Source organism: Arvicola amphibius, chromosome 1 (genome assembly GCF_903992535.2).
Source record: "Arvicola amphibius chromosome 1, mArvAmp1.2, whole genome shotgun sequence".
Lineage (NCBI taxonomy): Eukaryota > Metazoa > Chordata > Mammalia > Rodentia > Cricetidae > Arvicola > Arvicola amphibius.
This window is the reverse complement of record NC_052047.1, coordinates 129791386-129808825: the sequence shown is the minus strand read 5'-3', so window position 1 is coordinate 129808825 and position 17440 is coordinate 129791386.

The following is a 17440-nucleotide window of genomic DNA, read 5'->3' as shown; positions in this document are numbered from 1 at the left end:
GGGTCAGGAACCCTTTGGGAGGTAGAGGCAGACGGATTTCTGTGAGTTCAAGGTTGCCCTGGTCTACAAGACAGGACAGGCTCCAAAGCTACAGAGAAACCCTGTTTCCAAACAACAGCAACACAAGGTCTTTCTATTATGCGATTCTGGCTGTCCCGGAACTCGCTGTTTTACCTGGCATTTGTTTGTTTGGGGGCTGGCGTTCCGGAGTCCAGGCCATTCTTTAATTTGCTAAATCGCCCAAGCAGGCTTTGAACTCACAATCCTGTCTCCACCCTGGGAGATTACAGGACTGCCCTGTATGGACCTTGGCTTCTAAAATAGTGGGCTACAAGAGGTGGGTTGCAGCCAAGTTGCCTAGGAAGGCAGGTTTAACCATGCATCGCTGGAGCCTGCCAGAGGTTAGGGAGGAGAGGTGCAGAGGCGGCGACCCGCCCCGACCTAACACAGAATGGACCGTGGTTGGCATACTGCCTTAAACCACACCCGGAAGCCGGGCAAGGACCCGTTTCCCAGGGATTGGGCACAAGAGGAGGACCGCGGGAGGGCTGAGGTCCCCGGCTTGGGAGGCGACCTCCACTGTTTGAACACCTGAATCTTGTCTCCAGTGACGTGCTCAGCTGGTGCAGCGAGCGCGAGCCTCTATGGGCAGACGCCCCTGCGACCACAAGTCTGGGGGTGGGGGTGGGGGTTAGTTAAGGCTAAGGAACTAAGGAAGAGCAAGGTCGGGAACCAAGGCCCGCAAATTGCAAGGAACGACGATATTCTGGATCCTGGTAATAGAGGAATCGGACTAACTGGATGACGTCGAGGAGCGTGCCCCACAACAGATCTTATTTTTCGTGGATGTCTCTGAGTGTTTAGGTTCATAGAAGCGTAACAACTACGCAGGCGTAGGGAAGCGCTGGACCCTCGTCTGCTCTGTGGCCATAACCAAGTTACATCCTCCTGTTTCTTCATCTTGCTGAGCCGGGTTTGTCTAGGTGTCCTCTACTTTTAAGTTCTTCCTTGTCGTGAAGCAGCCTTGATGGGATGTGTGAAGGGTTTTTGTAAATGTCCGGCAAATACAGCCCCTTAGCAATGCAACACACATTGACTCAGCCACCAAACTTCAAGTACCTAGTAGCTGCAGGGAAGGCGGGAAAGTCTGGGTTGGTAACTAAGAATACGTTAGGGAGTGTCAGCGCACACCAGAAAGACAGCCTGCAACCGGGAGTGGGGGGGGGGGGAGGGAGCCAGTGAGGACAGGGGAGTGGCTGCCATACTTCACGGCATCTCCACAGGAGAAAGAACTTAAAGCAGACTGTCAAGCATAAAAGGAATTTGGCAGCCTTAGCAGAGAGAGGGCGCGAACGTGTGAAAACGGGGAAGGAAAACTGGTCCACAGCAGCTGGAAGCAACTACTTGGCAGTACATTTACCTGGGATTCCTATCCTGCCCACATGTTGGGAGACTTACAGAGAAAACAGAAATAAAATGCAACCAGAGCCAGGCACGGTGGTGTGGGCTCCCATTTAATGCTCCAAACTTGACTTACAGGCCATTTGCTTGGTCACCTGCCACCAAAGAACGGAAGCAGCTTTTCCCCAGCGGCCCCACGGGTTCGCCCTTCAGCCCATCATTGCAGTGAAACCTACAGCGGTGATTGGAAAATGAAGCTGTTGGCTCAAGATTGGGGGGCAACCCGACCCTTCTGTGAGTCCCGGTAAAGGCTTCGAAACTCAGTCTCCGAGAAGCAGGTTCTGAACATTAAAATGAGCAGGTAGGGTTTCAGCACACATTCATGAACGGGCTTTTAACGCTCTCTCCAGCACCAGAAATGCAGTGGTCTGTGAGGGCGCAGGACAAGTGTTGGCAGAGTGAGTTTTAGAAGCAGGAATCAATTTCATGTCTACCAACCAAGTCGGGGGAGGCAGCCTCCGCCCACAGAACACCATGACAGGAGGTACGCGGTGCTGTAGGAGCCGTGGAGAACCCGTGAATGAAACAGCGTCAATTGCTTTGAGATATAAATATACAACAGTAGCCATCAAAAGGAAGCGCCCAGGAGGCTGGAAAGAGGGCTCAGGAGTTATGAGAGCTCATTGCTTGTGTACAGAACCCAGGTTCAGTTCCCAGAATCCACATGGCGGTTTACAACTGTGTGTAACACCACTTCCATGGGATCCCAACACCCTCTCTGGCCTCCAAGGGCACCAGGCACGTTCATGGTGCACAGATGTACACAGAGGCAAACATAGGCATTAAATAAAAATAAAGCATTGGTTGTAGTAAAGCTTTGTAGCAAAAATGAAGCAGGGGATTGTTTGTAGCTCAACTGTCCCCTCCGTCTTGGAGTGGCTTTAATGGTGGTATTTTAACCAAGGCTATTGTCTTCCTTTTTTTTTTGGACATGTGACATACTAAAGAAAGTAATCACCAGTTATAAACATTTGAAGGGCAAATTAAAATTGTTTGTAAAATATAAAATAAAACAAAAGCCAGGCAGTGGTGGCGCACACCTTTAATCCCAGCACTAGGGAGGCAGAGGCAGGCGGATCTCTGTTAGTTCAAGGCCAACCTGGTCTACAGAGTGAGTTCCAGGACAGGCTCCAAAGCTACATGATACACAGAGAAACTCTGTCTTGAAAAACCAAAACAGAAAATATATAAAATAAAAACCTATGTGAATTTTTTTTTTTTAAGAGTGAAGAGGTGCTGGAGAGGTGGCTTAGTGGTTAAAAGCACTCGCTGCTCTTCTAGAGGATCCAGGTTTGTAGTGTGGAGCTGAGCAGGCCTGCTTTTCATCCCACCCAGATCCCACACGGCTAGCTTTACACCTGAAATAACAACACACAAACTGTATTCATTTAAACACTGCCTGACCCATTAGTTCCAGCCTCTTATTAGCTAATTATCACATCTCTTGCTTTAGCCCATATCTAATAATCTGTGTAACACCACAAGTGGTGTCTTACCGGGAAAGATTCAGCATGTCTGACCTGGTGGCTGGCTTCATGGCATCTGACTAACTTCCCTCCTTCCCAGCATTCTGTTCTGTCTACTCCACCTATCTAAATCCTGCCCTATCAAAAAGCCAAGGCAGTTTTTTTATTGACCAATGAGAGTCCTCCATCACAGGTTCAGTTCCCAGGGCCCACATCAGGAGGCTCTCAACAGCCTATACCTCCAACCCCAACTAGCACCCGAATGCATGTGCATACCCCCACATATACAGAGAACTCAAAATAAAACCTTGTTTTAAGTAGGGAAAATGCAGTCTAAAGCGAAAGCTGTCAGTTATATGAAATGGCCAGAATAAGCGAACGCACAGAGAGGACACCAGTGCTGGCATGGAGGGAGATGACAAACAAGACAGCTAAGGAAGGCAACGTTCACTTGAGGTCGGTGACAACACTCTTCAGACAACACGCTGAAGTGAATCACTGTGCATCACCCACTTAACGTTTAAGCAGATGACGTGTATGAGACAGGGGATAGGAAAGAAATGGGGAGACATAATAAGGAAGAGAAGCCTCTCACTCCGGAATCGAGCTGAGGCCTCTCAGCAGCAGAGAAGGAGAATTTCATACAACCAACAGCTGGAAGGTCTCTTTCCCCTCCTGGCCAGTCCTGAGGTTTTCTAGGGCTCTCCTCAGAAATGCTGCTCATAGGAAAGGGATATGTGCCAAACAACGTGGCAGCCTTCTTAGCTCCAGGTTCACATCATGAGATTAAAACGCCATCCGTGGCTTCTCCGGAGCCACCCTCTAATCTCATTAAAAGAAAATAGTACCAGGCAGTGGTAGTGCACACCTTTAATCCCAGCACTCAGGACGCAAAGGCAAATGGATCTGTGAGTTCGAGGTCAGCCTGACCAGAGTGGGTTCCAGGACAGGCTCCAAAGTTTTACAGAGAAACCCTGTCTCAACCAAGCAAAACAAAAAATAGCAACAAGACTCTGACCTAGGCACGGGCATACAATCTGGAGGAAAGAAAGGTGAACGTGGCTTGGTCATGCTGCCCTATCCAGTACTTCCATGCCTGTCAGGAAGGTCTTCAGAGAGTAGGAGTAGCCTTGGACTTGGTGCACCGAATCTGCTGCCCAGGGAAGCCGATGCAATGGTGTCGTTCAGATCTTGGGTTCATGGAGTGTTGTGAGGCACCTAATCTAGATGTATGTGCAGGCGCCCTAGGCGCTGAGTGGCCAAGGGAAACAGCACCGGTACCAAGAGGGAAGAGAACGAAGTAAAGACACCAGGACACATCCTCCCGTTTGTCTTTTACTTACATGGCCTTCTTGGTCTGCCTTCCAGATGTGCACTGTTGATTAAGATAACAGTTCCAGAGAAACATATTTTATATGAAATCCTAGGGCTGGACATGGTGCAAGCCTAGAATCCAAGAAGCACAAGAGGGGGTGTGGGCGCCCACCCTGTGTGTGGAGACTCTGTTCCTAAGAGAAATAGTCAGCGAAAGCACAGCTGTCCCTCGGGCTGAGAGGCCCGAGTGCTTGGGAGTGGCAGACACAGACAAACAGATGAAGATATCTATAGTGGGCAGCCGCCCTCAGCTGCTGGGCACACAAGCATGAGACCACTGTTCTCATCATTGATGTCTCCAAGGGAATGGGAAATGTGGGTGCTTCGGTTTTGAAATTAAATCTTCCAATTTTTATTTTATTTTATTTTTTGGTTTTTCATGACAGGGTTTCTCTGTGTAAGAGTCCTAGCCGTCCTGGAACTTGCTCTGTAGGCTAACCTCAAACTCACAGAGATCTGCCTGCCTCTGCCCCCTCGAGCACTAGGATTAAAGGCGTGTGCCCCCACCGCCTTGCTAAGTCTTCCAGTTTTAACATAAGTTCAAGTATAAAAAGAGTTCTGGGGGCAGCAATATGTCTCCGCAGGTAAAGGTGCTTGCTACCAAGCCCGATAATTTGAGATCCGTCCATGGAACCCATATGGTAGAAGAAGAGAACCAACTCACACGCACACACACAAAAAAGGGAGCTGTGTGTGGTGGCATACACATTTAATTCCAGTATTAGGGAGGCAAGCAGGTTTCTGTGAGTTCGCAGCCAGCCTGTCTACATAGTGAGTTCCAGGTCAGCCAGGGCTACACAGTGAGACCCAATTTAACTAACTAACTAAATAAATAAATGTAATAAGCAAAAACAAATCTGGAGACTACAGAGGTGGCTTGGGAGTGGACCGTGCTTGCTGCACAGGCTTGAGGACTTGAGTTTAGATCCCGGCACCCACATAAAGAGAGGGTCGGCTAGAACACACACTCCTTATCCCCATCCATATTGGAGTAGACAGGCAGACCCAAGGAGATGACTAGCTTCAGGTTCCCTCCTCGCAGATGACTAGGCTTTATAAACTCGGCATAAAAATAGCACAGGGCTAGAGAGAAGACGGCTCAGAGATTAAGAGCTTCTGCTGCTCTTGTTGAAGACCTGAGTTCATTTCACAACACCAAGGCACAACGGCTCATAACCATCTGTGACTCTTCTGGCCCCCACAGGCTTCCACATGCATGACGGACACATATGCATAAAAATAAAAGTACCTAAGAACATGGTGGAAAGGCAACTGTGGAAGACACACGATGTCATCCTTTGGCCTTCGCGTGTGCCTGAATGGACAAACACCAGTACTCATGCGTGCAGACACATGTACAATATATACACTCATACACAACACAGAAATAGAGAAGATTCTGATGGCCGTTGAAACCCATTTTTTGTTTGTTTGTTTGTTTTTGTTTTGTTTTATTAAGACAGGGTTTCTCTGTGTAGCCCTGGTTGTCCTGGACCTGTTCTGTAGACCAGGCTGGCCTTGAACTCAGATCAGCTTGCTCCTGCCTCCACAGTGCTGGGATAAAGGTGTGCGCTACTACACCTGGATCACTGTACTTTTAATTCATGTTTCTCTGATAAATAAACACGTTTCCTTATGTTTAGAGGCCACTCGCAGTTCCTCTTTTGCAAACTATGTTCATTTAGTTAGTTCAATTATTGAATAGGGTGGGTTTCTTTTTGAAAAATATTTATTTATTTATTTATTTATTTATTTATTTATTTATTTAGGTTTTTCAGGACAGGGTTTCCCTTAGTTTCTAGAGCCTGTTCTGGAATTAGCTCTTGTAGACCAGGCTGGTCTCGAACTCAGAGATCCACCTGCCTCTGCCTCCCGAGTGCTGGGATTAAAGGTGTGCGCCACCACCGCCCAGCTAAAAAAATATTTATTTTAATTTATGCATATGGGTGTTTTGTCTGAGATTTGTGCAGATACCATGTGCTTTCTGAATACCTGTAGGAGCCAGAGGGGGGGCACCAGATTCCCTGGAACTTGAGTTACTGCTAGTTATGAGTCACTGTATGGGTGTTGGGAAGCAAACCCAGATCTTCTGTAAAGGTAGCCACAGCTTTTTAAATGCTAAGCTGTCCCTTGTTTTCTTGTTGCTCGGTTGTTTTGTTGTTGTTTTGCATTGCTTTTGAGATTGTTGTATATTCTAAATTTTAATCCTGTGTCAAATGCATAGCTAACAAAAATTCTTTCCCATTTTATAATCTGTCTCCTTAATTATTACTGTTTCCTTTGCTATATAAAAGCTTCATAATTTCATGAGTCTGTGCTAGGTTTTTTTTGTTTTGTTTTGTTTTTGTTTTTGTTTTTCGAGACAGGGTTTCTCTGCAGCTTTAGAGCCTGTCCTGGTGCTAGCTCTTGTAGACCAGGCTGGTCTCGAACTCACAGAGATCCGCCTGCCTCTGCCTCCCGAGTGCTGGGATTAAAGGCGTGCAACACCACCGCCCGGCTCCCTGTGCTAGTTTTTGAAAAGATTTTATTTATATTATTTTTTCAAGTTTTTTTTTGTTTGTTTTTTGTTTTTGTTTTGGCTTTTTTGGTACAGGTTTCTCTGTGTAGCCCTGACTGTTCTGGAACTCACTCTGTAGATCAGGCTGGCTACAAATTCACAGACTTCCACCTGCCTCTGCCCCCCCTCCTCCCCGGTGTCAGTACTAAAGGCATGTGCCACCACTATCCAGATTATTTATTTTTATTTTTTAAAATATTTATTATGTTTACAGTGTTCTGTCTGCACGTATCCCTGCAGGCCAGAAGAGGACACCAGATCTCATTACAGATGGTTGTGAGCCACCATGTGGTTGCTGGAAATTGAACTCAGGACCTCTGGAAGGGCAGCCAGTGCTCTTAACCTCTGAGCCATCCCACCAGCCCCTATTTTTTTCTTTTAGTTATTTTTTTAAATTTTTGTTTTTTATGTACATTGGTGTTTTGCCTGAATGTATATCTGTGTGAGGATGTCAGGTCCCGGAACTGGGACTGCTGTAGTGGTCACGTGACTGCAGGGAATAGAGAACCCAGGTCCTCTGGAAAAGAAGTCAGCTTCTCCAGCCCCAGTGTAAGCTAGTTAACTGAGGAGTCTCAATTGAGAGAGTACCCAGATCAGACTGGCCTGAGGGCCCATCTGTGGGGAATTGTCTTGACTTGATTCGCAAGGGCCCACTGAACTGTGGGTGGTTCTGGACTAGATAAGAGATGCTCAGCCTGGGGAGCAGGCAGTAAGCAGTGTCCTCTACGGCTCCTGCTTCAGAGCTCCTTCTCTGACTCTACTGCAGACTGTGGCCTGAAGCACACATTTACATAAATCCTTCCACCAGGTGGTGGTAGCACACGCCTTTAATCTCAGCACTTGGGAGGCAGAGGCAGATGGATCTCTGTGAGTTTGAGGTCAGCCTGGTCTACAGAGTTCCAGGACAGGCACCAAAAGCTACAGAGAAACCCTGTCTCGAAAATCCAAAATGGAAAAAAAAAAAATAATCCTTTCGTCCCGAGCTGCTTTTGGTCAGCTGTTTATCTCAGCAGCAAGCTCTAACTTGCCAATCGCTGGCCTCTCCCCCGGGCACTGGGCTCCTTTTCTGTGTTGCTCAGATCTTTATATATGTCTTTCCTACTCTTTCTTTTTTTTAAATTTTTTTGTTTTTGTTTTTTGTTGTTGCTGCTATTTTTGTTTTTCAGGAAAAAATTTCTCTGTAGCTTTGGAACCTGTCCTGGAACTAGCTCTTGTAGACCAGGCTGGCCTTGAACTCACAGAGATCTGGCTGTCTCTGTCCCGTGAGTGCTGGGATTAAAAGTGTGCGCCACCACCGTCGGCTTTTCTACTCTTTCTAACAGTTTCAATCTCTTGCCTTTTGTTAAGGTCTTTGATCTGTTTGGGGCTAATTTTTTACTGGGGGAGTGCTAAGACATAGTCTCATTCTTCTTCACATAGATGCTCAATCATTTCTCTGACGTTTATTGTCAAACAGGTGACTGTGGTCACGTGGCCTTATCTGGATCTTGTATTCTGCCCCACTGTTCTGCATATCTGTGTTCGTGCTGGTACCACATTCGTTTTACTCCCATGATTCTCTATTCATCCAACTCCTGAGCATCTGGAGTGGTGCTTCTTATGCTAGTGTCTTCTGAAATTGTGGGTGTTAGGAGCCAATCCCTGGGCCTGGACAGCAGTAAGTGTTTAATTGCTGAGCCATCTGCCCAGCTTTGGCCTGGTCTCCTCCTTGGCGTGTTTGTTAATAGGGAGTCATGGTCTTTGTGTTAGTTTTGTATCCTGTCACTTTGCTGAAAGTGTTATCAGTTCTAAGAGTCGTCAGATGGAGTCTGTAGGGTCTACGGTGCAGAATCATATTAATTGCCAGTAGGGATAATTTTTTCTCCTTTATTTGTTTTTTCTCGTCTTACTGACTTAGTTAACACTTAGAGCACTATCATGCGCGGAGAAGAGCAAGAGTACAGCCTCATCCTGTTCTGGTCAGCAGCAATGCTTTTTAGGTTTAGCCTGTTCAGTATAATGTTCACAAATCTAAACATATATATCTCCAGCCATTTCTACTTTGTCCTCAGAGTGTATACCCACCCAACAACACTTTATTAAATCAGATCAGGAAGCTGAGGGGAAATGGATAGAAGAAATTAGTCATCGCCTTTGATCTTGATCACCAACCTAGCAAGAAAGGCGCGTCAGCAGGTAATCACCAGGCTGCCTTTCTTCTGGTCCCCTGACCTCAACAAGTTCCTCATTAAACTATCAAAAGTGCCTTTCTAAGCTTTAAATTGCTTCTCAAGATTTTCTACTTCAAAGCCTTAAACAAAATATCTTAACATATTTACTTACGATTTCCATCTCTGAATTCTTTCTAAGGGTGGTGGCTGAATCATTAATCTACTCCTGCAGCAATGGTTGGAAAAAGTCAATAACTATTATGGTAAGTACCAGTAATGCTACCCAGTGAGGGGCTAGAAACCCCTTTAGAGTTTTCATAGGACTCATAGATTGTGAAGGACGTGGTGACCTCTGAGGGCACTAAGCAAGCTGTGCTCAATAACATCATGAGGTCCCTAGGAAACAGTCCTGGGGGCCTCTGCCTCTCCAAGGCCCACCCATTGTGATTATGCTAACTGCTGGTCCAGTTTCCACGAGTTCCAAAGCTGCTTGCTGTTCCTCTTGCTTAACCTGGAATTTTTTATTTGGGAGTTTTTAATTATTGCTTTAGTTTCATTACTTCTTATAGATCTGTTTAAATTGTTTGTCTTTGGGGCTAGGGAGATAGCGCAACAGTTGAGAGCATCTGCTTCACAATCGTGAGGACAAGAATTGAGGGACTGAAGACACAGCTCAGGGGTGTGAAGAGCAGTGGCTGCTCTTCCAGAGGGTCCAGGTTCAGTTCCCCGCATCTACATGGCAGCTCACAACTGTCTGTACCTCCAAGATCTGACTCTCACACAGACACACTTGTAGGCAAAGTATCAATGAACATAAAATAAAAATAAAAAATAAAAGCAGACATGTTGATCAATGGAACAGAATTGGAGATCTAGACATAGTCCCACATACTTACAGACATTATATATATATATACACATGTGTGTGTTGTGTGTGTGTGTGTGAATGAATTCAGGTCCCTGGCCCTGTGGACAAATCTGGTGTCCAGCACACATGTGTAACCCTCGTTTCTAGGAGACCAGAGACAGGAAGGTCTGTGGGGCTTCCTAACTTCCTGCTTGTCTGAGGAAAAATGCAAGCCCCGCATTGAGGGAGAAATCCCAGCTCAAAACAATGGGCGGAGAATGACAAAAGTGGACGCCCACACCCTCTTTAGGCCTCTACAGACACATTTAAGCATACATGTACATACATACACATATGTAGAGACACACATCTAGATAAATATCTTCTTTTAATATTACATTTATTTGTGTGAGAGGGTATGCACATGTTGGAGCTTGCATTTGGAGGTCAGGTGACTTGTGGGAATTGGTTCTCTCTGTCATGTGGGTCTTGGGCCTAATTCAGCTCATCGGGCTTGGTAGCAAGTGTCTATCTGATAAAACCATCTTGCCAGTTCAATAGACAAATTTTTATCTCATTTTAAAAAATATTTACTTAGAGGCCGGGCGGGTGGTGGCGCACGCCTTAATCCCAGCACTCAGGAGGCAGAGGCAGGCGGATCTCTGAGTTCGAGGCCAGCCTGGTCTACAAGAGCTAGCTCCAGGACAGGCTCTAGAAACTACAGGGAAACCCTGTCTCGAAAAACCAAAAAAAAAAAAAAATTTACTTAGTTTATGTGTGTGTGTATGTGTGTGTGTGTATGGTGTGGGTGAATGTATGTGTGTATGTGTGTGTGTGTGTGGGGGTAAATGTATGTGTGTGTGTGTGTGTGTGTGTGAATGTATGTGTGTACCACATATGTGCAGAACCCAAGGAGGTCAGAAGAGGGCACTGGATCCTTGAAGCTGGAGTCCCATGCGGTTTGTAAGCCACAGTGTGGGAATCAGGGGACCTGGGTCCTCTAAGAACAGTAATTACTCTTAACCACCGAGCATCTCTCCAGCTCCAGAAACAACAACGACAAGTTCATCTTCTCTTGGTTTAATTTTGGTAAGTATGTGCACCTCAACGTTTTTATATTTCTTTTAGACATTCTAATTTAGTGGAAAGTAAGTTTTTTAGGTATGTCATAATAATTAGTCATGAGCTAATTCCTGGGTACAGTCCTAGCCCCAGAGATCTAGGCCAAGTCCAGAATCAAACAGTTCATGATTTGCTAAATGTCACTGCAGTGGGTTGTAGTGGGTTCTTTTTTTTTTTTTTTTTTTTTTTTGGTTTTTCGAGACAGGGTTTCTCTGCAGCTTTAGAGCCTGTCCTGGAGCTAGCTCTTGTAGACCAGGCTGGTCTCGAACTCACAGAGATCCGCCTGCCTCTGCCTCCCGAGTGCTGGGATTAAAGGCGTGCGCCACCACCGCCCGGCCTGTAGTGGGTTCTTTTACACCTCAAATGTTACCACTTCGAGTCTCTCCTTCCTTTAGTTTGGCTAAAGCTTGCTTGCTTGCTTCTTTCCTTCCTTCCTTCCTTCCTTCCTTCCTTCCTTCCTTCCTTCCTTCCTTTTGAGACAGGGTTTCTCTGTAGCTTTGGAGTCTGTCCTGGAATTCACTCTTTAGACTGGCTTTGAACTCACAGAGATGCTCCTGCCTCTGCCTCCTGAGTGCTGGAATTAAAGGTGTGCGCCGCTACTGCCTGGTGGCTCTTTAGCTCTTGATCATGCTTTTTTGCTGTTTTTGTTTTTCAAGACAGGGTTGTCTGTGTAGCCCTTGCTGTCCTGGAACTTGCTCTATGTCCCAGGATGAAATCCATTTCAGTAGCGTCTGAGCAGCCTGTGGCAGGAGCACATTCTTCTTTCTTCTTTCTTTCTTTCTTCTTTCTTTCTTTCTTTCATTCATTCATCCTTTCTCCCTTCCCTCACTCTCCACCAGTCCACTCTCCCTGTCTCCCTCTCCTTGTCTCCCTCTCCCTCTCCCCCCTCCCCCTCCCCCCCCTCTTGGTTTTTCAAGACAGGGTTTCTCTGTGTAGCTCTGTAGACTGGGCTGGTCTTGAACTCAGAGATCTGACTGTGTCTGCCTCTGCCTCCCGGGTTTGGCAAGGAACTGGGATATAAAGGCATGCACTGCCCGGTTTGGATCCACATTTTGAACTGTGTCTAAATGCCAAATTGATTTGGGTCTGAATTCAGACAGTGACTACCACCGTGGTCCCAGAGCTCTGTGGACAGGCACAAGAGTCTGTCTGGAGTCTCCGTATGAGATAAAGGTAGAAAGATTCAAGTGACACTGGTTTGTCACGCGGAGGTCTGGGAAGTTGGATGAAGATGAATGTGTGGTTGGAACCCAGAGGTAGCTGATTGGCGGAGGGGGAAAGATAGCTGTTTTGGATATGAAAGAGCATGAATCTGTAAGCCCAGCACGTGGGAATCTGTGGTTGGAGCCATGGCTACATAGTAACTGCCTGTCTCCAAGCAAACAAAGTCTCCAAACAACACTCAGAAGGCAGAAGATGCAGGTGGATCTCTGTGAGTTCGAGGCCAGCCTGGTCTACAGAGCTAGTTCCAGGGCAGCTAAGGCTGTCTTGAAGAAGAAAAACAAAACAAAAACAAACAACAACAACAAAAAGTCTTGAAAAACAAAACAAAAGGCACCAGCCTTATTAGAAAGGCGACCCACTCTAACTCCCCACGATGGAGAGATAATGAAACCCTGAGCTAAATACCTGGAAGGGGGTTTGGCTCCTCAACCTTTCTAGATGAGTGACCTCAGCCAAGCCAAGAAGCAAACCTTATAGCTACCAGGTCGGGACCATCTCCACCCTCTGGCTGACCCAGGAACCCCAGGGAGCGGCTTCCAAAGCTCAGAGGTGGCAGCAAGGCTGGGCAGAGGTCTGCAGCGCCCGGCCCTCCCTCCCGCGAACCCGCGGGGCCGCGCTGTCCCTTCCTGTCCCTCGCTGTGGCTGTCGGAATCCGAGATCCCGCCCCGGGAAGCCGCGCTCCTCCCGCCCGGCGGCCGCTCTAGGAGCCAGCGCCCGCGTCTCAGTGGGAATAACCCCTTCTGCTCCGCAGCCTGGCTCTCGAAAAATCTGCTCACTCTCTTCCAAGAAGAAACAAGAGATCTTCTTAATGACGCTGGGCCTACCTGTCAGGCTTATATCCCAGAATGGTCTCTGCTGACGTCCTCGGGCAAATCAATGAAACTCTCTGAGACTCTATTATTTTTTATTTTTTTCACCTCGCTTTTTGAGACAGGGTCCTCATGTACCCCGGGCCAGTATGCAGCTGAACTTCTGATCTCCGACCTCCTGCGGTTTATGCGGTGCTGAGGATCCTCCAGGCTTTATGTCTCCGAAGTAAGCGCCCTACCAACTGAGCTACTACCAGTCCCAGGGCCCCAAACCTCTGCTTTCTTCTCTGTAAACCAAATCACATCTGCCTTGAGGATTATTTTAAGATTCAGCTAATTAATTAAACACGTTGCTACACGCATCTGGCATGTGTGGGCTCTTAACAAATGCCAGAGCACGGAGGACACCCTTGATCTTACCACGCTGTACAAGCTCAAGTTCACAGTTGCCCTGATACTCTCCCCATTTTTGTTACTTAAAAGGACCATTGTGCCGGGCGGCGGTGGCGCACGCCTTTAATTCCAGCACTCGGGAGGCCAGAGGCAGGCGGATCTCTGTGAGTTCGAGGCCAGCCTGGTCTACAAGAGCTAGTTCCAGGACAGGCTCCAAAGCTACAGAGAAACCCGGTCTCGAAAAAAAACCAAAAAAAAAAAAAAAAAAGGACCATTGTGAAGAGTCAGCTTTGAGACACGATGATTGTGAAGAGTCAGCTTTGAGACACGATGAGAGGAGATGCGCTGACAGCTTCCTGTGTGCCAAGGTCCTTATATATTTGACCTCTGTGATCTTCTGGGGCTCTGTGAAGTGTTATTACTCCTACCTCATGGAAGAAGAATCTAGGGTCAGTAGCCCACGTTTGTTGGTCTGCTTCCAACACAGCTGCTTCTTTTTCTATACTGAAGCATCCCACACAACGAGGAGGTTGGCATGGCTCTGTCTCGACAGAGGAAAGAAAGCTGGAGTCACCTTATTTTCACAGCAGAATAAAATCTACTAGGGGCAGCCTGGTCTACAAGAGCTAGCTTCAGGAAAGGCTTTTAAAGCTACAGAGAAACCCTGTCTCAAAAAAACAAAACAAAACACAAAACAAAAGAAAATCTATTGGGGGGGAGGCAGAGGGAGACATGGAGAGATAGTTCAGAGCTCAGCCACACATTTCTCTTTCAAAAGACCAGGGTTCAATTCCCACACCCACATGATGGTTTACAATCATCTGTAACTCCCCTTCTGACTTTTCAGGCACCAGGCAAGCACCATGGGTGCACAATATACATACGGGCAAAGGACTCATACACATAGAATACATCTAAAAAATAATCTACTGAAAATTGAGTGTAGTGTTCCATGCTGTAATCCTGACACTGGAGAGCCTAAGGCAGGACAATCACAGGTGCTGGGCCAGCCTGGACTACATAACAAGACCACATTGCAAGGCCCAAGTCTCAAAAAGCAGAATAATAAATATACAAATAAAATAAAATGTCAGCAAGGTGACTCTGTGAATCTGCTGCTGCATGGATGAAATACATTTGATCCTGGAATGCACAATGGGAGAAGAAGAAAATCAATTCCCGCTGGATGTTCTCTGACCTATACAAGCTTGTGTGTGTGTGTGTGTGTGTGTGTGTGTGTGTGTGATGTGTGCTGTGATCCAGCTGCCCTCACTCCCCCTGACCAACAGCAGAACTTCCCTGTGGTCTGTAATTGACAAGGATGTTTGTGTTCTTTCTGACCAGTGCTTTTCCACAGAAGCAGTAGAGGTATAAAAGGCTTTAGCTGGGGCAAAATAAAGGTTGCTGTTCTTCCACCTGAAAAGAAGCCTCTGTGTCTCAATCCCTGCACCACCCCCCCCACCACCCCCACCAATCTAGGCAACCAGGCTGCACTGGTGTGGCCAATGTGTATATGTGTGTGTGTATGCCTTTGTGGTGTGTGTGTGTGGTGGTGGTGTGACTAATATAATTTTGTTGTAAAAATTCAAGGGCAGGCCAGGTCTAGTGTTGCATATGTTAATCCCAGCACTCGGGAGGCAGAGGCAGGAAGATCTCTGAGAGTTTGAGACCAGCCTGGTGTACAAGGGAGTTTAGACATCCAGGGCTCTGTTACACAGAGAAACCCTGTCTCAAAAATGTTTAATGATGCCTGGTTTATCTTCTTCCTATTTCTAATTTTTCTATTTATTTTTTATTTTCTGTGCACTCGGGCTTGCCTACATAGTTTTTATCTGTGAACCACTTGTGAGTATAGTTCCTGAGGAAGCCAGAAGATGGCGTTGGATGCCCTGGAACTGGAGTAAGGGATTGTGTAAACCACGTGTCCCTGCTGGGAACAGGATAGAACCCAGGTCCTCTGTAATAATAGCAAGGGTCCTTAACTTCCAACAGCCAGTGCTCTGTACCACTGAGCCATCTCTCCAGCTGCTCCCCACACTCTTCTGAGGGAGTCCTCAATTTAAAAGTTCCTAAGAAGCTGGGAGGGATGGTGCATCCCTTTAATCCCAGCACTGGGGAGACAGGGGCAAGCTGATCTCTGAATTTGAGGTCAGCTTGATCTATATAGTGACCCTGTCTCAGAAAAACAAAAAACCAAACAAACTTCCTAAGAAAGTACAGAATCACTATAGACTCAGCAATTCCATTCCTAGCTACCTACCCAAGAGAAAGGAAGACAAGCCCCACACAACTACACGCTTGTGAAGAAGGGCTCAGGAACAGATGTGTTCTCAGTCCAGTGGTGGAAAGAAGCCCAGAGTGCCCCACCAAGGCAAGAGGCAGGCAAATGGTGTTTGTTCTTTCCTTCCTCCCCTCCCTAACGCCCTCCATCCCTCCGTCCCTTCCCTCCCTTCCTTCTTCCTTCTCTTCCTCCTCCTCCTATTTTATTTCTTGTTGGCCCATAAATTAATTACAGCCAAGGATGTTTTCAAGTTCTGTGTTTTGTGTTGTTGTTTTTGTTTTAGACAGGGTCTCACTATTGGCCCTGGCTACCCTGGAACCTGCTATGTAGCTGATGGTACTCATCTCTAGAAGTCTGCCTGCATGTTTCTCAAGTGCTGGGATTAAAGGTGTGCACCACCACATCCAGCCTTCTAGTCAAGGATGAGTTTGAACTTTCTGATCCTCCTGCCTCCACCTCCTGAGTACCTGCATTACGGGTGAGTACCACACCCCCACTTTACAAAATGCTGAGCTTCAAACCCAGTGTTCCTGCATGCTAGGCCAACACCCTATCAACTGAGCTCTAACTACAGCCAGCTGGTCAGGGTCAGGCCCTTTCCAGGTTCTTGGCCTCTTAGCCATAAAACTGAAAATAAGGATCACAGATGTGCAAAGTAGCAGGATAACTTATAGTGAGTGCAAGCGACAGGACAGCCTGGGGAGGTGATCTGGTAAGTACCATGCAGAAAGGAATGAGGGCACCCATGACGAAAGTCCAGTCTCCAACTACCACTCAGGGTTTTGGGGTTCAAGAGAAGGCGGACTTTGGTTCCTTGGGCAGTAAGGGTGATTCTCTGTTTTGGTTGATAGATTAGGTTTATAGATTGTTTTTCTACTGCCACAAAATTCTGCCTCATAATATATCTGATTTTAATCATATTGAATGACCAATTATGCATAGGCATAAGGAGGGTAAGTTGGGGATTCTTTGTAGGCGTTCACTAAGGATACAGCTTTGCCTTACTGCGCATGCTCCCCAACCAGCTCAGACCAACTCGGCCCTTGAATTCTTCAGGCTCAGATATGTTAGGAATACCCTAGGATAGAAACTGTCTAAACTTGGTTGTTGATAGGGCAGAGAAAGCTTGTACTATTGTTCAGAGGGGCTGTATGGGTAGCTTGACTCAGGGCGAGGATCCAGGAGAGAGATCTGTGGGAGTTCACGTAGGGTGAAGGCTGCCAAGTGCGTTGCGAAGAAGAGGGGAGGATGTGTAAGTCCAAACCGAGTGGAGCCCCGAGATACTAAGCTGTTCCTATGCTTGGCCACCAGCACTTGTCTGATGGTAAGTTTATAGAAATTTTCTGTTTTTCACACTAACAGTGAACTTCCTTCTCAGATTTGTATTTTGTCTCCTTTTCCTTCTTTGTTTTTGTTTTTCAAGGCAGGGTTTTCCTGTCTATACCTGGCGTCCTGGAACTGGCTTTGTAGACCAGGCTGACCTTGAAACTCAGAAATCCACTGGCCTCTCTCTCCAATTGCTAGGATTAAAGCAAGCACCACTACCACGCATCGGGTCCTTTTTTTTTTTTTTTTGGTTTTCGCGACAAGGTTTCTCTGTGGCTTTGGAGCCTGTCCTGGAACTAGCTCTTGTAGACCAGGCTGGTCTCGAACTCACAGAGATCCGCCTGCCTCTGCCTCCCGAGTGATGGGATTAAAGGCCCTTTTATTTTTTTAAATGAGAGTCTTAATGTATGTGGCCCTGAGTGTCAGGATT